Here is a 22,571-nt window from a genome sequence, read left to right on the forward strand (position 1 = left end):
AAGTCTTTCTGTCTGAGATATTCCAAAACACTGTGCACCAAGTGAAGGAGCTATTAAACACATAACTGGCTGTGAGTGCCTGATCCCCTCAGTAAAACAGACTTTAAAAGGCCTGAAACAGCAGTAGAAACAAGTATTTCACACTCATACACGAGCTTAGTAACTTCTGTGCATTTCAATTTTCAAGCATTATACTATTAACAGTAAAGTTTACTTGAAGCATGAATTTTCTTTTTTACATGGACTGGTTAGGAATAATTAGCAGTATAATTGGAAAGGGACACTTTGCAGATTCAAACAAAACTGCACACAGGTTTTATACAAAGTCAGCTTTCACGCAATCTGGTGTCTTAATGGAGAGAACACACTCTTAAAGGTATGTACTGGCTCTGTGAGGAAAGATCTATCTCTAAATACACCATTTTCCCCAAAAGAATAATTCAAAAGTTTTAGAGTGATCCTGTTTAGCACTTGGAAACAAAAATGTTTACATAAACTACTGCCAGAACCATCTGGCATAGTTTGATGGATTATGATTGATAGGCAAAAAATTAATCATTGAAGCAAAAATTGTCATTTGCCTAAGCAATGGTGATCTCTACTCAATTAAACTCACCATGGACAGAGAGCAATTCTTGAACACACATATACAAAGGTGCCTGTAAGGATATGCATAAATACATATATGCACACCCTCCATCCCTATTTTCAGAAGACTGAAACAAAATTATGATGATAACTAAGTAGAAGGAGAAAAAAACCCACAGAAAATTATGAACAGAGAGTTTTTAACTAAAAACTTCGAGATAACAACAACAAAAAAATCAACTGAGAAATAATATAGATCAACTGAGAAAGAGAGAGCAGACAGTTTTGGCTGGTAATTCACCCTGTTTTGAATTACATAACTTCATTAAAATGCAAACAATTTTGCTGTGGTTTAACCCCAGCCAGCAACCAAGTCCCACACAACTTCTCAGGCACTCTCCTCTGGTGGGATAGGGGTGAGAGTCAGAAGGGTAAAAGTGAGAAAATTAGCAGACTGAGGTTTAGATAGTTTAATAGAGAAAGCAAAAGCCACATACAAAAGCAAATCGAGCAAATCAAGGTATTAATTCATCCCATTGGCATGCAGATGTTCAGCCATCTCCAGGAGAGCAAGGTTTCATCACTGGGTAATGGCTACTTGGGAAGGCAAACACCATCACTTTGTGCATCTCCCACTTTCTTATTCTTCCCTCAGATTTACTGCTGAGCACAGTGCTCTGTGGCATGGAATGTCTCTGTGTCAGTTGTGGGCAGGTGTCCTGGCACTGTCCCTTCTCAACTTCTTGTGCACTCCCTGCCTCCTCACTTGTGAGGTGGGGTCTGAAGCAGAAAAGGCCTTCACACCGTATAAACCCCACTCAGCAATAATTAAAATATCCCTGTGCTATTAGCACTGTTTCCAGTGTGAATCTGAAATGCAGCCCAAGGATAGTTACTATTAAGAAAATTACTTCTACCCCAGTCAAAACCAGCACAAATTTAAAAAACAGCAGGACAGCAAGGAAGGGACAGAAGTTTGGAAGTGTAGAGAGATGAGGAGTGAAATGAAAGACAATAGTAGTAATAGAAGTGAAGCATACTGGCAAAAAGAAGGAAAATTATGGTACCATAATGATGGAAATACTTTCCTAACCCATTCATAAATGAGGGTATTAGAAAAACATCTGTTAGTTGTAACAGTTTAACTTAGGAGGCCTGGAAGATAACCATTCAGGAGTTTAGAAAGAGTTGCCTATGCAGATCTCTGCCCTGCTGACGCTTTTTAATGACTTGAGGAAAATAAGAACAACTCCCACAGATCCAAAGAGCTCTAACACCTGATACCATACTCTGCAAGGACAAGTAACATGCCTACATGCTATTGTCATTATAGGTCCTGGACAAAATAAAGAAAAACCTAAAACTAGGCTCATATAATGCAACAAAAGACAGCAGACAGCTCTGTAATGAAGGATCATCTGCACAGTTTTTTAGAAGATAGGTTCTTTCCTTAGCGGCACCTTTGTGAGCTGAAAAAGGCCAATGAGTAGACACAATAAACTCCAAAATTCTGCCAGATAGTTGATTTAGTATAACACTCCAATTAAGCTAAATTCAATGCAGCATGTTATACAGGTACATTAAGGTAGAACAAGCTACTCAGGGAGCAAATGGACTTTTCAACTCTTTCCATCTTCAAATCACATTCAGATTCCATTTGGAACATCTCTTTTATATCTGCTTCATGAACACAAGATAGGCTCAAATGGAAAATGCTGCACTCTAAGTAGCCTCTGCTGAGAACTACTGAAATACAGACCAACAGATTTGTAATATTCAAATCAAATAGTTCTTTTCAACCCCAAACTATGTATCTATCTTATGATATGGACAAATCTATTGAAATAATAAATGAAAGATTAGAGTAGTTTCAAACGTATGCTATGAAAATTCTCAGATTGTGAGATACTAGCAGACTCAAGTGAATGTTAAGGGTTTAAAATGGGTCTCTTACATGGTAGCAGAGGAAGAATATGTTTTAAGAACAGAGCTTACAAAAATTTACCTATGAAAGTAACTTTCTGGTCCCTGACAGAGCTAGTTACATTTAATTCCTCCCTCTTTCATAACATCAACAAAATTGCATCATCTCTGAACAAAGATGCTCATTTCCTAATTCCAGATGGAGGCAACATGCAGCCACAGTCAGCAGCCTAAACTGAAACAGAGGAAAGAGACAAAGAAGGATAAACAGAGACAGAGGATGGAAGTCAAAACTGACAGACAGTTGGACCTTATCAAGGGACAGCTCAGTGGTTCAGGGATGGCCTGTCTAGGCTATTGAGCAGCACAGTGCTTTCTTCCATTAACCGAATTGTGCCTTTAAATAATGGCAAGACATCAACAAATACCTATCAAGAATATATTAGAAATATACCTATTAGAAAAATAATTCTAATTTCCACTGATGTAGACTTTCTACACAAGGGGCAGAGTCCAAGGAAAGCAAAGAGGAGAGCCCAGCCACAGGGGAAGAAGGCCCTTGCAAGGTGAAGACAGGACAATACAGAAAACAGTTTGTCTCTGTAGACTTTACCTAAATTACCTAAGCAGAGAGGGCCTCTTCCTGCAGCCTTTTTGTGCTCCATGCTTTTCATCTTAACTTTAAGCAGAACTTTAGCTTAAAACCAGGTTTTTATCATAATCTGTTACAAATATCTTTGTTGTAGAGTATTCATCAATCAGTAATATTCTTACTTATTGAAAGCCTTTTGGAAGCTATGTATTTCCCTTTATATTTACACAAAACCTGTAATGTACCTACAAAACGTGTATGCAAACAAAATGCCACATTACTTTAAATGAAAAGTTTCCAAAAGTTTTCTGCTAGAATAAAATATGCATTTTAGGAGTTCAGAGGATTTCTGATGTCTCTTCCTCTCTTTATCCCACTCCTTTCCAAAACTGGAAACTTATATAGCCAAAGACATTGCTGAACTTTTAGATATGACATGAGACTTCAAGTGAATGACAATGCCTTCCATAAATACATAGTATGTAAAATACTTGTGTATTTGATGAAAACTCAGGATATTCATCTCTCTTTTAAGCTCTACAGCAAAAAGACACAGAGGTCCAAAACCTGCAGTTATCAGCAACTTCAAAGTTACAGAAGAAAACATCTAAGTCACATAGTTACAATGCTCAGCAATGTAGAAGAAAAACATTCACTTCATCAGCATGTTGAAGACAGCATGAACAAATTAAAATCATTTAACCTCCCACCTGTTCTAGGATTTTCCACTCACTGTGTCACCTTCAATATAATTAACACACAACATCATACTGACTTTTGCTTCAAATTTCCCAGCTTTCACACAAAATAGAAAATTAAGTTTGTTTAAAGGCAAAAGGCTTTAGAAGACACATGTAGATAGAAGTTATAATTAAAGAAGTCCTGATCCTAGATTATGTGTACCAGGAGAAAACCCAGAATGCATGTTAAGATTTCCAGTGGGAAAGGAAGACTTTTTAGATAGGTCAGTTTTAGTAAAAGACAACTGAAAAAACCTCACATGCAACCTGTACTTACTACCTGATTTCAAAGTAGTCTTTTTCTTTGAAGAATGCTGTAGGGCAGCAGAGATGTTTGAAGAACCATATCCACTCTAAAGGATTTGAGCAAATTTGTAGATGCCTCTGCTAAAATCCTGTATCAGTTTTTCATTAAAAGCAATATTTTTCCCCAAATACCTCTGTTTTGTTCTTTTTTTTTTCCTTCCCTTAATCCCAGGGTCTCCAAAATATAATGGTTCTCAAAACTGTCTTCTTCCTAGGTCTAGTAGTGAGTCTCCAGATCGTAAGGAAGCTTCTGATGACACTTAATAAAAGCTGGGTTTTCCACTAGCTCTATTTTTACCTTGCCATAGTGAGAATCAATGAGATGAACCAAAAATCAAGAGTTCTCTCCAATCTGTAAACTCTTCCTTCTCCCTGTTACAGACAGGACTGAACAGCTCTAAGGCAATGGCAACGTGTGGGAGATGAGAGCATACCTTACATTCAAGGGTTGCCAGCACAGCTACAAAGTGCAAGATGAAACCAGCACACAGCTGCACCTTTTGGAAGGGTTCTCAGTAAAAAGATATAGAGTTAGTACCTGGCAATGACAAGTGGAAATTTAAAGCTGCAATTTGGCTTCAGATTATTCTGAGACATATCTTTCATTACTGCTAGAAGAAGAATGAAATTTAAAAACATATATAATAAAACCCCTTAAAATGTACAGTACCATGAAAGGGAGTTTAATTTCTAAATAATTACTATTTAGGAACTATATACTAACTCTACTTGAATTTAATTTTTAATTAAGACTACTCCACAAATGTTCTTATTTTTCCAGAAATGGCATTAAAATTTGTGCACGCATTTTGCACTTTTGATGACAACATAGCTCTATATAAAAGTCTGCTATTTGAGAGCTCAGGTGTTAAGATGATCACAATACTTATGGTGCATGCAGATATACTCTTTATGTTAGTGGATACAGTTGTATCCGCTAACATAATGATTTTCTATAGCTTTACACAGGTCTCTTGTTTGGAAGTCATACAATAACTCCAGACATGAAAGGTTTTACCAGTATTTAAATCAGCTATATTAAACATTAGCATATTAATTAATGCAGAAGAAGAAATGCAAAGGTAAGGATCATGGTCAAGCAAGTTGTGATAATGCTCCAACAAGATTAGCCAACAAACTGTAAAGAAATTATGTCTGCTCAAGCACCTAAAATACTTCTGCCAGCAGCACCATTCGTATAATGCACTACCAGCTGTGGACAATGGGGGTTTCCTACATAGTTCAACACCCATGCTTGCTATTGGAATTTCTGGGAAACACAGGAGCTTACTTTCTTGATTGAAATACTATTATTTCAGCAGTTATGTACTCTACTCTAGGTGGGGAAATGGAATTCAAACCATGTGCCACTATTATCATCCATCTTCCTTGAAACAGAATCTGGATTTCAATAAGGATTCATACTGTCTGAATTTAACAGCTTATCAGTATAAAATGTTGAATTCCAGTGAAGATGCATTGGAAATGAGGGCAGTTTGGCAGTTCTGCAGGCCTTTCAGGCAGTGGTATGTATTAAGCTGTCCCATGTACTCCTCCAGGGTGCTGGCTGCTAGTGACTCCCACATCAGATACAGCAGAGCTTGAGGAGATTGTGCAGGGAACACACCAAAAGCCATGCCTGCAGAAACACAAATTCAGACCCTGGAAAAGTGGAAAGCCCTAGGAGGTACATCATCATACAGATGATGGCACAACCTGAAGCTTTTCCTGGCCCTGTGGTGTCAGCTGGTACAGATGCTGAGCCTCAGCCATCACAGCCCTCTCAGCACCTGCTGAAATCAGCTGGAGAAGAAAAGGCCACATGAGCTTCACAAAATGTCTGAGTGAAAGGAGCCTTACTGACAAAAAACTCTTAATTCATAGTGAAAGGGAATTCTGTGATCTACTAAATGTTTCTTAACAGTCTAAAAAAGTAGTGAGTTCTTGCAAAAAGTTTCAGTACAACAGTACGAAAGGCTAAAAAAACCCCTCAACTCTTAACTCTGGAGAAATTTTCCACAGATATCTGTGCTTTGGGTTCAGTGTCAGACCAACACAAAAGATAAGTCTGGTATTAATTAAATAACAAAGAGCAACTCACCCTGAGATTTGAAGAGCTCAACCTTGCCTTGACATTTGCATTTTCAGATAACCTAATTGTATTTACCAAAAGAACAATGTTCAGAACTGCCCAACTGCCATTAGCAAAAGGTTTTCACTGGGCAAAGAAAAAGGGGAGAGTGAAGAGAAAGTCAGTGTTACTGTGTGTCTCAAATAAATCAAGGACTGCAACAGATAGCAAATTCAGCTGCAATTCTTGGTAGAGAATACTTCTTAGTTCCTACTGAGATGATTTTGTTTGGCTATAGTTAAATGCTACTTTAAATGGTTGAAATCATCATTTAAAGTGTCAGGAGGAAGAGCTGTTTGTCCAGTACCGGTTTCATTAGAAAGATTTTTAAAACACAACACCATTCATGGAAAAATATGAAAGAGACTTAAGCTCATGAATTTGACACATCATTACAAGCGGCTTAATAAGTCTGCCAACTATTAATTGTCTCTTACTTTTGTGAGATATCATCATTCATGCAGAAGCCTTGGCAGTAGAGAAGACTAGATTCAGGAGAACTGAAGACAGGTGAAGAGTATTGCAGCACTAGAAAAATAAATGGTCATGCCCACCAACACTATGAGCCTTTGAGCTCAGAAGAAGTCCATTTATTATGAGGCAAAAAATGTCTGAGACTCAGGATTTATTGTGATATGAATGACCCCAGAGCTATGAAAAGAAATATGGAAAATGATGCCTGCTGGTGACTTTAAATTACTGGGGTACAACTGCAAAGCAGAATGAAAATACCACCACTTCATAATCCTTGAATATTATGTACCCAGGACAGTCTGCTTCTTCCACTGTCTAACAGGTGTTGGGTATGAACTAGGGGACAAAGTGGTAACTTGATTTACATGTTTCCTGTTAAGAGAACACTGAAAATTTTAGCCAGGAAATACAGATCTGTACTGAGAAAACAGTTTATTACATCTGCTGTCATACCTCTTTTTTTTCTGTCTTCAATGATGGAACATCTGAATAAAGCATAAATGAATAAAGCCTTTCAAGGAAACATTCAACCCTCATGGCAAAACAGTATTCTGGCAATACACTTTCAGATTTCAAATATCTTTGCAAAGCATTCATAATTCTGCTGTGATCCTACATCAGTAACATCGAGTGACAACAACTTATCCAAGGCGCTTATTGCAAAAGGATGACAACAGCAGTTATCACGAGCATGATCTACTGACTCGCCAGTCCCAGTTTACTGCCCAAAACAAAGCCAACATCTCCAGATTCCTCTGTGCAAGACAGGTACTAACACATAACCTATGCAGTTGAAAAAGGGACTTCAAACCAACTTTTATAGAAAAATGTACAAAACTTGTCATAATATTATGACACCTAACAGAATAAGCCAGTCATTTTTTCAGAAGGGTAAACACACGTATATTAAGACTGGGTCACTGATAGTCCAACCCACTAAATCTAAAAGGGTCAGAAAAAGCCTGAATGTTACTTCATTTTATCCTAATTACACATAGTATGTCAAAAAGACAAAGTTACCTGCATAAATCAATGTTGTAACTGAGACCTACTTTGCCTAGATGCTTCCCAGGGTTATTAGCACGCATGGAAGCAATGCTCTGGTTGATAAAATATCATGTGCATGGTGGCTATGCAGGGAATTTTGGGGGCCAGGAGAACTAATTCCTCTCTTCATCCCAGTTTATGAAGCTGTGCCAGCTGCACTCTCCGGGCTAAAAAGGACAAGGGGCAGCTATGTGAAAAGGGGTGAAACAAGCCCTGGTAAATACAGATTAATACAAGAAAATAATTTGTAAAGAATAGATGGCAGGACTAGGAAGAAAAAAGGTCTGATTAGATATTGAAAGTCTTACTCAATAAGACACCAATTCTCTGAAAGAAATCCAGGATCTTTTTACCCTTCTCTGTCACAAAAATGAATACTTGTCCTAGAGCTGCTGCATCAATCAACTAAGAATTGCTCTAAGACAAAGCAAAATGAAAGTAGGGAAAGGAAGAACAAAGACATTGTGTCCGGCTTGAGGAAAGTTTAGTTGCAGAGATAACCAGAAAAACAAAACCACAAAGCAACATAGTATAGAGAACTATATTCCTTTGTAACAATTTAATACTTTCAATAGTGGCTGATAATCACGTTTCACACTTATTAATTTAATATTTCATAAAGCCCTGTTTCTATCATCAGTTGAAAGGGAAGTGATAATGTCTGTACTGGGAAGAAACTCCGTACATAATATTCTATCAGATTAAACCTCAATAACTTTATGAATTATGAGCTGTCAGACATTTTTCTCATCTGCTACAGAACATACTTCTTAGAAATAGAAGCTATAATTAAGACAACAGATGTTCTTTGTTGGCTTCATCTGAAGCATGGATAATTTTTTAAAAGCAGCCTATAGGTTAGACAGTGTTCTGCTTCCCTCTATGGGTGAGCTTTTGCAATACTCTTTTTCCAAAGAGAATTGAATTTAATGGCTGCAACTATTTACAACTATTATTAGCATGATTAGAAAACATGAGCAGTACCATTCTGAGGGAAAAAAAACCATTAATAAGTAAAAAGTGCTGGCATGAAGTACGCTGCATAATGCCATACATAATGCATACATAGTTTTGCCAAAGAAACTCCCTCCCCCAAAAAGCAAGCAAGAGGTGGGAAAATCACTTCCTTATTCAACTCTTTTTTCAAGGATCTGTGAGATAAACAGAAAGAAAAAAATAAGAAATAAGCAAGAATGTACTAAAAGATGTCTTTCTGCTTCTAAGTGGAGGAGGCACTCAAAAAGCTGAGGAGGATAGAGTGTGGGTCAGGATATACTTAGCTGGAGCTGAAAACCAAACAGGCTAGCACTGGAACTTTGACACTGCTGGCTGCCAGGAGAGGCACATCTCACCTCCTTCAAGTGGTTTGGAGCATTGGCACAGCTTGAGGCTTCTCATGCTTTTCTCAGGCGTGGCAGACTGGTGAATAATTCCTTCTTACCCTTCACTCTCAGGGATCAACCTAAGCCCTGTGTGACATGCAGGAGCACAGCAGTAGTAGTGTGCTCACGTTCCCTACGAGCATCACTTTAAATGGAAGGACAGGTTAACATCTCTAAATAGAACAAGCCAGCATGGATTTCAGTGCATGATTCCAATGACAGAAAAAAAAAATTAATAAGCTAACACCTGTTTTTCCTGTCTTGTTGACATCTGCAGGATCCCTGCCAGCAGTTTTCAGTCAGAGACATACCAGCATATGAGAGGTAAACTCTGATGTAGATACCAACTTACTGCATCACCACATGCAAGGAGATGATGACAGAGATGACAGAAAGGAAGGAACAGGACAGGGTCAACCAAGTAGCTGAACTAATAAAGTGCAGAACTGCTTTTTTCATGAAGTGAGGCTTGTTATATTCCCTCCCCTTCCTTCAGGATGGCTGTTCCAGCACTAGAAAAGAACTGAGATCTGCAAGAACTTGAGTAACTTGGCCTGCTTAGCTCTCCTCAGAGACACTAAATGACAATTTCAGCTTCTGGCAGTGGTTTGACATGAAACCATACATACTATCAAGAAGGGAAATATATACCACTGAATGGTCAAGAGTAGTATAGATAGTGCTGGTGAGAGAACAAACAGCATATTCCACTGGCAGCTGCATCTTGTGACTTACTTATCAAGTTCCCAGTGCTTCAATGTTATTATTCCATTAAACATCCAGATTTTAGTGATGGTACATAGAAGTCCTTATTAGAAAAAATTTTGATAGTTCTCAAAACAAAACCTCCCTCACTGGCATTATGATTAACTAAGTATTCCCTTAGAACTGTTGCCAGCAGCCTTTCCACAAACTACCTCATCATTCCCAAGGATATTTATGCCATGATTTCTATTAACTTCTGCACTCTAGGCTTTTTTTTTGCCTAAGCAAGAGTGAAAATTCACCAAAAATACAATTTAGTGTAAAGTGACTAGATGTATGCTAATACATCTAGTATGTATTAGCAAAATTTACATGGTACTTTTGCTATAGTCACTCCATAAGGGATGAGCAGCAAAGCTCCCTCTGATGCCTGCCATACCACACAGACACATTAACAAAACTATATTGTAAGAGCATCAAGACCACCACCAAGGTCAAGCACTCAAAACTTAGGACCATTTAGAACTAAGAAAGAATTAAAGAACTAAGGCTGCATGTTAAATTTCAGTTCATGCTTTTGTCTCTTTTCATATAATGACATAGAATTTTCCTCATGAAATTACACTGCCCATCTCAATGCACAAAGACCAGACCTCTCAAGGGATAAAACTCAGCTGAAGAACTGAGAACTTTAGCACCTGGAATATTGTCTAGACTGTACAAGGACACATGGTCATGCAGTAGGCTTATATTCTCCTGTTTATTTTCGTCTTCAAACCTGAATTTTCTATCATCTCATCTCAGCATGGCTTCCCATGTAAAAACATTTTGGTCCATAATTTGTTCTTGAGTTCTTCCTAGCAAGTGGGAGAGGAAATATGTATTTGTTTTTTCCTGAAAACATTTGAAACATAGGAAAGAGGCAGTTGCCTATCTTTTTAAGGGAAGGAATGCTGAGGTCCATCTCAAGAGGCACTTGAAAATTGTGGTTCTGGCCGACCAGTGGAAAGCCATAGTGAGACTATTTCAATGACCTCTATCAGATAAAACTTAATAGATAGAGCAAGTTCATGTGCTGAAACCATTTTCACTTAAAAAGTAGTAACATGTATTTTAAAAAGCAGTAACATGTCTGGTGCTATCCTACAAAGACTACTAACCTCAATTCCCTTTCTCCATATAAATAGTGACAGTTAGAAACAGTGCTCCACCAGCATCTGCTCTTTGCAGCCAAGACAGGTTATGAAGGTGGATGAACCTTCACTGTAAGATACCATGGTCACTGCAACACTGTTGAGAATGACCTGTCCTAGCTCTAAAGGATCCTTGTTCCTTATTGCTGTGTTTTTTCCAGTAGCATAAAGTTTCTTATGCAGGGCAAACACTGGTTTGTGATAGCATCTCTGCTTGAAAAGAGCAGAATTTAAAGCATTCTCTTTTTATTCAATAACCATAATACATAAAAATTCAGGGCAGTATGTTGTTTTGCTCTGAAAGAATGCTTTGTTTTGTTACTTTTTTGCTGTGGAGAAACTAATGGGAGAAGAATGACAACAAATCCCTGTCAAACTATCCACAGACAAAAAATCTAGAAGAAAAGAATAGGCTCTTCACAGCTGCAAGAAAAAGATAATGCATATTACTATGCTTGAGAAGTCAAGTTGTTTAGATCTGGAAGATTTACATAAAAGAACTGGCAGAAGCTGCTGACAGATAAAAGTCAACACTGCTCCTTCATCTTTTGGGAATTATGGGAAACATTTGTAAGTACACAGAAAGTTAAAAATAATGAGTGTACAGCAGTCACCCAGAAAAAAAATGCAAACAATGGCAACAGCTCTCCAGCACCACGACTTTTATTCAAAAACTGAATGTGTTTCAAATCAAATCAAACACGTTTCCTCCTCTAAAAAAAAAAAGAAAAAGAAAAAATTAAAAGCTTAGAGCCGTAGCTGTAGCAACAGAATACAGCAATACAGCAATGCTGAAAGGCAGACTTATAAGAAAGTAAAACTGGGTTAATCCTTACAGCCATTAAACCATCAGGTGATCTGACATAGATACAGAAACAACATTATTAGGAAAATCCTGGACTGAATCTATAGAGAGGTAATCCCACCATCCTTTTTACCTTCAGATGAAGAAGAAAACTCCAAGTCTATATGTAATAATATTTTTTGACCCATATCATACTCCTGTGGAGATTTCTCTGGATAGCAATATCAGTGTTATTTTCTTATTCCAATATATTTCATACTACCAAGATCCTAAACAAAAAAGATGTCATACGATATCAAGTACATGTACTTAATGCAGGAACCTAAAGATCTCTCTTTCATAAGTCATTGCTTGTTCACACTTCTCTTCTGAGGTAGCTTTAATTCAGACCTTAGCACTTAGGGAGACAAATGAATTTCATGAACGTTTACAAAGCTGTCAGGGTTCCAACTGGTTAACTTACTCTAACTGGCAAAAAACCTTCATTTGTGTACTGACCATCACACTGTGTTATGAAATTCATACAGTGTAAAACCTCTTTATAGGAAGTGTATAAGAAAATTGACAATGACAACAAAGACGGTGCTCATGAAAAACTGGCTGTTTTACGTCACCATCTGCAAGCCAAGGATTAACTGATGTCAGGGTAAGAAGGTATGGAACAGGATTTCAGTCTGCAGTGGGAGCATTCATTTGCAGAGACCAAAAACAAGAGACAAAGCCTCTCTAAGAAAACCCAAACTATTCAAATCCAAGAAATCCTTTTCTAACCTTACAGTGTTAGAGTGCCTTGTGGTCTAAAACAAAAAAAAAAAAATCTCTCTCTTGAAAACCAGTGGTAGAAGAGTGAGACTGAACAGAATAGGATGAAATAACTGAAAGAAATATTTTGTAAGTGATCTTGGAAGGTGTAAGCTACAGAAGGGCAAAAATAGAAAAACAAATCTGGTTAAGAACTGACAACATGTTCCTTATGATCTTTAGCTCAGGTGAATCAAATAAAAGCAGCTATTTCATGGAGTGAATGAGGAGGCAGAAGCTCTTTTTAGGCCCTCTACAAAGACCCAAGAGATAAGCAAGAAGCATTCTGATCCATTGCTTCCATTTCTTACTTCTGCTACTCAGCAGATGCCCTACATCTGGGATGTGCTGTAGACATTCTCCAACTTTCTTGTAGAAAATTCATGGGTAACGGGATCAATGCTATCTCTGAGCTTAGAGGACTACTAAGTGTATACATGACAATTACAAGAAAAACTAATGTCTTGAATTTTTAAGTACTGCTCATGTACAGCTCTTCTAGAGGTTACACACATAAAACATACAAATCAGTTTTTCCACCATCCTGCTCCTGCCAAGAAAGTTAGCTGGTCTTCTAACCCATCCATATCTGAAAATATAGTGGCATTATCTATCTATATATTTATCTCCATTTCCACATATGTACAGAGCTTAAAGCAAAAATCACTCAATTGACTTGGAATGTTGCTTATAGGGTGCAATAAAGGAGTAAAAATACATTCCTGGCTTGAGCAAGATGTGATCAAACATGTGAAAAGGCCTTCTAGCTATGACTCACTAAGAAATGGGTGGGGGATTGAGAGGCTGAAAGGTTGCTGGCTGACTGGAATAAGCCTTCTTCCACACTGGCCAGCAAGGACTGAGAATTGACTATTCTGTCAAAATGCCAGGTATATCTTGCTTGTTTTCCTGCTATCCTACTGGGTGTGGGGTGGTGCGGGGGCTGGGGGAAAGAGAGAGAGAGAGGAAAGAAAGGAAGTCTTACGTTTATGGTCTTCTGTTATTGTGCTCCAGAGGAATCCCTTGGTCATCTTGCCAGAAGAAAGAACCAGTTACCTTTATTTGGTCCTAGCAGAAGGGAACACCTTTTCCTCATTTTTTTTGCCTTTTCAAATCTATCTATCTATTGGCTATGCCAGAAGGAAAAAGGGTATCTCACTTGACTTCCAGAAGGAAAATAATTCCAAAAGAAACAGTTCCCTGCTGATAACAGGAAAAAGAGGAATACATTAATTTTAAATGGACCTGATTTTTCTAAAATGCATATGACTCCTTGTTTTTAAGCACAGTTCACATGAACTGCATGCATGAAGCTGGAAAAACTCGTCTCCTAAACAGCTCAGATGTGGCAACTTCAGAGAACTTTACTGAGGATTTTCAAGATAAAGCTCCTCAAAAATGGCAGCAGACAGCTGGTCTAACTCTTCTAAGCTCTGCTATGCTACCACCATGGACCTATTTATTGCAGGACCTATTACCTCTCAAAGGATTTTAGTCTTTCATGGTAAATGTGCCACTTGTAGTCCCTAAAATAATTTAGATGTATCAGTATGAGCAATCATCTAAACTCTGGCCTTATTTAAAGGAAATTCCCTTTTATTTTTGCTTTTTTGGTGGTTTGGGTTTTTTTCAAATAGCATATTTCTTGATCTCTCAGGGGAGCCAGCCCTTCTGCTTCTCTTTTTCTTGTTTCAGTACATCAGTCTGCTTTTCACCTGTCAGCTTCCCTTACTTCAAACCTTGCTCTCAAACTGAGAAGTAAGTCTTAGGAGACAGAGCAAGGCGGCTGGTTATTCTATAATGTCATTCAGGTAGGAGTGAGCAATACAAAAAACCAAGTCAAAATGCTACTCTGTATTGCCTGAGGTTGAGGAGCAAGACATCAAGAAAGTGCAAGACCACAGGTGTAGACTTCTCTAGCTACACACACTCAACTTGTTTGTCTGCTGATTACAAAATGTTGCAGGATAGTTTTGTTCCAAACTTGAATGCATAAAGACTGGCTTGGGGGGTTATTTTATTTTTTTCCCAGAATAGCTACAAATTACATATCACAAAATTAAATGCAGAAATTTAACATCTACTGGGAGTCAACAGTGGAGTTTTGAGTCATGCTAATAAAGACAAGAAAAAAGTTTCATAGCCTATTATAGTGGCCACTTATGTCACAGTCTGACAGTGCTCTGTAAATATCCTAAGCAAACTGTGATTTTTTTTAAAATTTGAGTCAGAAAATAAGCATGGAATAAAGATTTCTGACAAACTGCAAACAGGTAACCAAATAATACTTAGCATGATAGAAAACACAGTATTTTCCAGAACATTAACTTCATACTGAAATAAGAGAATTTCATGTTTTTACTTCTGCATGGCTATCAACTTGAGCCCAACAGAACAAATTGGAACCATATTCAAGTCTATTTTTTCCTGCTGGCTTTATAGCTTCCCCACGCTTTCTGCACATTACACGTTCCCTCTCTTTTGCTCTCAGCATTTGGACCTTCTCCTTCAGGCATTCTGTAATCCTGCCAGCCAAAGAGCTTTGCTTTTAGTAAGTAGATCTGCCAACTTAAACACCAGTCTCCTAAGGCAATCAAATAATGAAACACACATGTATGTACTTGCACATAATCTGTCAAATAGCTCTCTAGCCCACTACAAATGATTTTTGCAATCTGGGGTTTTCAGAGGAGCATGCATTCATACATAGTTTTCAAAGATCAAATGCCATGGCTCTCCAGAGTTCTCTCTCTTGATTGTGCACTCAAACCCAATGACCCTGCAATTTCCATATTAACATCTAATGATATGAAAAATGAAAAACTTAAAAACAAAAAGGTCTTTGTGCAGAAAACTTCATAGGGAGTAAGAGCAGAAAACTTCATATGGAGTAAGTATATCCTTCAATTTCTCCAATTTGGCAGAAGTCTCCTGCAAGACAGCACAGATTCCTCCATGGCAGAACACTCTTTCCACGTTTCTAATGCGTTTGGAAAGTTAATGAATAACCATTCCAGGTGTCAAGAGTATTTTTCATACCTCCCCCATTACTCATCTGTCATCCACACTTGGTGTCTTGACTTCCACTTTCTAAACTAGTGTTTCCTGAAAGAGGAATCTAATGTATGATGCTAGCAACAGAGTAACCCAGGAAAAGCTCTGAACTTTGTCATACTAGGATAAAATTGCACTGCCACACCTCTTGATTAAGTAAGGTTGCAGTTTACTACATGGCAAGATAAAGACGGAAGCAAAAGCGTCTTTCAAGGAAGAAAGTTATTGATTAGTATTAGAAGAGCAAAGATCTAGTTCCAAGAATGGTAATTTACTATGTAATGTCACCATTCGCAAAAAATTCTTGTATTCTGAATCACAACTATGATACAACAAAAGCCCCTCAAAACTAACAGAGATGCACCATAAAAACCTAAAGTAAGAGGTGCTTAAAACGTGTCACTGAAATGTTCTATTGCAAGGCATGTCTAACACGTACAACAAAGTACTGAGAATTTGAAACTCTGGATTTGCAAAATCATGAAACAAGTAAGCTAACGCTAAATTATGTTACCATATATGTTGAATCTGTGCATTCACGTTCTAGTAATTATTTTGATTTTGATGCTTATATTGGATTCCAGCTGGTGCAGGAAGAGGCATGCCAGGAAGATTTGTTCTGCAATAAGTTGTTTTGGACATCCAGTACCTAGTAACTGAAGCCAGACATGGAGTGAGAATATGGTACTCACTCCTTGTGACAAATAAAGATTTACAGAATCAAACCTAATCCATTTTTGGTTCCTGGTTTTATTTATCTCAATGAAATGTAACTGCTAAGGTTCTCATATGTTAAGAGTTTTTAAGAGTTACTTCCTAGGTTCACTTTTTTGAAGTGAAATGTACATGGCATGAAGAGATTCACCTTAGACTATCTTGAAGCAGTAGGTTTGTTTGTTTGGTTGTTTTTTAATTGTCTGTTTTGTTTACCTTATTCCTTACAGGAACCATGATAGACCTTTGCTCACAAAAGTGTCCTAAAGATGATTTAGTACTTGTCATTATGAAGTTCTATGAAACACTAATTAGTCGTGTCATTGGAAAGAGCACAAGTATCAATGAAAAAACCTGTTTCCAGAGAGAAGGTTGAAGGCTGTGAAGAACAGGTGGCTTAATACTATGAATACTATGATCAACCTGAATGAAGCAATTTTAATTCAGTGAAGACCTTGGAAAAAAGAAAGCAAGAATAAATGGGGGAAAGGGTGCGACAACTGTATCACTAAAAAAAATTGTATCAGATGGTACACACTGAAAGAAGTTGTACTTTTATGTATAAACACAAGATTTAGATGCAGTTTTGAAACCTTAATGTTCTCCTACTGTAGTGTGCAGCTCTGTGTCTATACACACATACATCAAGGTGATAAAACTCTGTATTTATTCTAAGTATAATAATTTGTTACTGTAAAAGAATATACAAATAAAACTGTCATCAAATCACTTCCTCAATTATAAGAAACCCCTATTACTATCACATTATCACCCAAACAGGCAGCCCTAAGGAAAACATCAGCCCTGCCAAAGTATCTATCACCCTAGAGCAAATTTTTAATATGTATCAGTGAGGAGTTCTGAATATATTGAAATAAAGTAACCTGGTCAAAGTAGTTTCTATACTGTCATCACCAAATACAATTAAATATATGTAGTTTCCTAAATGAAAACATTTTACTACTAAATTCACAATTCTTATCATGTATTGGATATTAAAGGGATAAAAAGTTAAGTAATCTACACTAAATATATACAAAGGAAGCAGTTTCAACTAATTAGTAACAGGCTTTAAATTCATCTAGAAGTTAGGAGCTCCAAACAGGAACAACAGGGTGAAATGACATGCCCTACATTAGCCCAGAACCTCAGAAGAGATATTCACAACAGAGTTTCCCTTACTTGTATTCAAAATTTATGAAAGGACAGTCAGACTCTGCTCTTTACGCCAGTGTTTATGGTGTAGTATTTCACGCACATTCATATTCTATGATTCTGGTATTCCAGAATCTCTTCCAAAAAGAGATAAGATTTGTGCTCCAAACCCTAAAGATATTGTGAATTTTGCCAAAAAGAACTAGGACTAAGAACTATGGGATTTTTCCCAATGCTGCTAAATCTTGACTATAGGTCTGATCCTGTTCCTTCTGAAGTTGAGATGGGTTTTGCCACAAATTTAAGAGAAAGTAGAACAGTAACCTATGGCTTTGTGTATGAACAAGTTCTTGAAGTAAAGGAAAAAACCCCTCAATCATGTATAGTATTTTCAAGAACATCAGTATTTTACAATAGTTTTATTTTCAGCTTGCATCCAAAAGGATTTTGAAGAAAGGATTTTAGTACTCTATTTAGAAGAAAGCAGCTCACATTAACGAGCATGGGCATGTTCCATCCAAACTACTAGACTATTTACCACCGTATTTGATTGACTGGCTATTTAGTTCAAACAGACACTGAGAATTAAAAAAAACCAAAAAACACACAAAACCCCCCCAACAAAACAACCATATTCATCTAATTGGCATGTTCTTACTGTGTTATAATAAAACTCTACATATTTGTCTTAGAGGAAACATCTGGAGAAAAAGCATAACAGTTGGTAACTGTCTTCCCCTTTTTTGCTAAACTGTTCATGCAACTCAAAGTCCTGCATCCTAAATCACTCTGGAAGGCAGCAGCAGCCCACTAGCTTTTTCAGTGAAGGTTTTAATATCAAAAATAGATGAGACTTTCAACTTGCTAAGAAGCAAGATTTTATGCTAGTTGCTCTGTAGAAAACATTGTTCAACCAGTGGTTTAATATTATTGCCAAATCCTGACAATAATGAGATTGTGAAAATCTCTTATTTCATGTAGGGCACTGCAGTTTACACAGGCTACCAGAAAGTTTTTAGAATTTTAAGTACTAAGTTTGATCCAAGAAGTAGTCAGAAAAACATGGAAGTTGCAGGGAACACACACTAATCTTTCAACCAACAGTAATTAATTATAAATACAGCAAAGAGAATTCAAACATTCATCACTCTGTGCCCTTAAGAAGCCCTCATTCAATGAACAGAGGTCCTATTTTCTGTTACTTCAGAAGAAATTTTTGCTACTTGCTGTTTAGAATTTGTTCCTTAAAATTCTATCATTTGGCCAGGCCAGATTATGAGGATGACTAGAAAAATTTTTATGGCTAGAATCGGCTTGCACTGGAGCAAAAAAGCCTCCCTTAATCTTCTTCTTATTAAGAAAATTACTTATTTAGGCTACTGACTAGCTATATTCCTCTGGCTTCAGAACAATTGAGTAGATTTGGACTGGCCAGAATATATTCTAAATTGTACTTAAACATCTGTACAGATTTTACTCCAAAGTACCTAAAACAAGCCTTCACAGAATACCCATATACCAGCAGAGACTGAAAGGCCAAGTACCAGATCACACCTCGCTGCACCCCATGGTGTCCTGGCACCTCACAGCTCTTGGCAGATCACATCAGGGCAGATGTCTCTCATGCATGTGCCAGTCAACTAAGAGCAAAGCAGGAAATGATGGGCGGTTTTGCCACGGTCTCTGTTGCTCCTCACCTGTGCCAAGCAGCTGTGCCAAGTCTTGGCAAGGATAAGGTTGAAAACAGGATAAAGATTCAAGGGTAAGGTTGAAAACACAAGAGACATTTTCCTGCTCCCTGCATCCAAGTGCAGCACATGAAAAATTGCAGTGAAATTTGCATGAAAAAATAGCAAGCACTAGAGGACTGGAATTTGTGCTCACAGTGTTGAACACCATGTGCAAATATGAAAAAGACTGAAAAATTTTCCCCTTAACTGCTTATTTCTGGAATGTTCCTGGATAGAGAGATAATGAAACCACATACAGCTGTGCAGCCTTATCTACTATGATGCATAATTAGTGGTTTCTTTCATTAATTCCCTAATTTAAGTGCCTTCATCTACCTCCAGCAAAAAAAGAGCTGAGGAAGAGGACTGGGAAATAAAAAAGTAACCTCACAAACTAAGAGGCTTCTCCTTGAGAGAGACTGCTGGAGAAGTTGTAACATGCTTTGAAACATTGATTTGCAGTGTACCATTCAAAAGTTTCTTTGCCATGAATAGTCCTCCAAGTTGTCTGCTTATCTACCAATGTTATCCAAGCAGGATGGAGAGATCTTGGAAAAATAGGTGATAGCATTGAAGTTTTCTCTCCTGACCCCAACAAATAAATTCCACTGTTATATCTGTAAACAAGACATACAAACCTGGTGCAGCCATGCCTTCTGCTAGGTTGTCGCAGTGACTCTATCCCAGCATAAAGCTGCTCAGAGGTGCACTCCCTCTCAGACTACAGATTTCAGGTTGCGCTATGCTTCCTTCCTTCCCAGGTGGCGAGCAGGAGGCTATGGAACTGGAGTGTTCAAACATGCTGCATCCAACAAATACTACCCCAGAGAGGAAAAAGAGCAAGGTAGAGACCACTTGAATTAAATGTTCTAGAGTGGAATAATTTGGCTTTTTGCCACTACCTTTACAACTTAAGGTGTGCATGTGTTTTACAGGAAAGCATCAAAATGTTCAAGGAAAGCAGAGCTTAACTTTGTTTTTTTAAAACACAGGCACTAAAAAGAAAAAAACCCACAGAGAAAAATCAACCCCATCTATCTTACTGGAAAGATACAATTGCTGAGTCCTAAATGGACTCAAAGTAACTGCCATTCTTGCAAGAGGTCCCTTGTGCAGGAGCATCTTCCTGTCCCAGATGCCACCAAGTGATTTGCCAGCAGAGATGGAAACTGGCATGTTTAGACCTACCAAAGGCAGATCTTACTTGCTCTCAACATCCACAACCTCCAGTGAAGAAATTATCTCAGATACTGACCTCTGGGAAATGTTCTAGCATAGCAAATGATGAGGAGCACATACAAACAGGCCTAGTGGATTGAATGAGAAAATTGTCTGACAGCTAACTAAATTGTAAAAGATGTTTTTCATCATTCATGTCATAGTTTACATAGTAGTTTTGAAGTAGAAGATAGTCTCAAAAGATATTTTTGAAGTGTAGAAACCATATGCAATCATATCTTTCCCTGGATCAGGGCAGTAGTGAGTTTTTGAAAATCTGCCTTGTGAATCTTGTTACCTGAAAAGCTATCAGCTTAAATATAATTTTTAATGCTATTTTACATACAAACTATTTTATAAAGGGGGTCAACACTTGAAAATAAGGAACGAAATTTAGGTGCTACCCTTGTGGACTGCAGCATACAGCATTTATTAAAGACTGAACAAAAAGCAGTCCCATTAGTAAAAAAGGTTACACCTGCTAACATTTTATGAAAAGATTTCAGGCAATGTACAAGGGTGCAGGCATTTCTACAAAACAGTAGAAAAAGGAAAACAAACAAAAACCAAAACCCTAACAAAAAAATCCATACAAGCACCTTCTCTTAATGAAACCATAAAATAGAATTGCATTTTAGACATGTATTTTGAACATAAGTTAGCAACTATTAACCAACTATTTTTTTTAAGCCAGAAATTCTCTTTAAGTTCTCTCAAGCACTTAGATTCTTACCAAAGTATTCTCAGGACTTAATACCCTTCTCCAGTTAAAATAACCATGTCTTTAATATTGTGTAATTCCCTTTGTCATTCTTAGCTATGAAAATAAAGAAGTTCTTTGTATTCTAGACTTCAGATTGATTTCATGGATGTTCATCATGGAGAGTGGCTTTGGTAAGACGCAGATGTGAAACAGTGCATAGCCAGCTGCAGTTACAGACTTGTGTTCTTTCACACAAGAAAATCTGGATGCATATATGGCATCACACAACTATTTAAGTGGGCACGGTTATTTGCTCAGGGTGCTGAATGATCCATTCTTGGCAAACACTTAGTGCCATGTATTGCTAAAACTCACAAACTGATGTTATCATATGCAAGCCTAAGTAAGAACTATTTGCTAACCAGTGAAGGTTTTTTTCAGATGTTCCTGGATCACAGCTACAGGACAAAGATGATTCCAATGAGAGTGTAGGGTAATTCACCTTTGCCATGCTTTACATCTGCCCCAGCTTTCATGTCAGCACAAGGTATTAGCAGACTAAATCAGTATAACAGGAGGCTAAGAAAATGTAAGCAAAGTCACTCAACATAGTTCTGCCTTTGTAATCACAGGAAGGCATATTAAAATCAGTATGACACAAACCAGAAAAATATTTGTTACAGCAGCTAAATAGGAGTGTCTTATTATTTCAGCTTCTTAATGCAAAAATGTGTAAAATAATGTGTTAGATTAATTAGATTGATACAGTCAGGGGAAAAAGATTCATTTCAGTCACACAAGCCTTTTCAGTCTAAGATCAGCCTTGAGGATTAAAAGGGGGGTTCTGTGTACTCCAAGCGATACATTTTTCACACGAATATCTCTTTTTCAAGACAAGAATTCTTTTAAAAAGCTCTCTCTCTCACTTTAATTTTTATCCTGTGAGGATTAAAATGCAACATGGAGACAGCATGTTTAAAGGTCCTTCCTCCCTCTTGCTTCCTTCCTCCTGCACCAGCAGGTGGGGCCACGCATCAACCATGAACTATCCCAGGCCCTCTCTCCGGGGCGCGCAGTTTGTACTCGGACCTGCAAAGCCTATCCCTGGGCTTCCTGTGGTGCTTACAAAGGCTTTTTTAGTTATTATCAACCCTGATATTATCGCTGCGAAAAAAAAATGTTCTATCTCACTTCAGTGGAGCTTCCAAAAATCTTTGCCATCATCAGTGATAAAGCAGTTGGCAAGGACTCTGTTTTCAGATGCATGCACTTATCTGGCAGCTAGAAATTTGCCTAGAAATGTTATCACA

At 37.6% G+C, this 22,571-nt stretch overlaps 1 protein-coding gene across 3 annotated transcripts in view; it reads right to left on the reverse strand.

The window, feature by feature from the left end:
* PIK3R1 (phosphoinositide-3-kinase regulatory subunit 1) overlaps window positions 1-22,571 on the reverse strand; it is a 60,135-nt gene that overhangs the window by 27,091 nt on the left and 10,473 nt on the right. The gene's annotated exons all lie outside the window — the stretch shown is intronic.

This window comes from Agelaius phoeniceus, chromosome Z (genome assembly GCF_051311805.1).
Source record: "Agelaius phoeniceus isolate bAgePho1 chromosome Z, bAgePho1.hap1, whole genome shotgun sequence".
In the NCBI taxonomy this organism is placed as follows: domain Eukaryota; kingdom Metazoa; phylum Chordata; class Aves; order Passeriformes; family Icteridae; genus Agelaius; species Agelaius phoeniceus.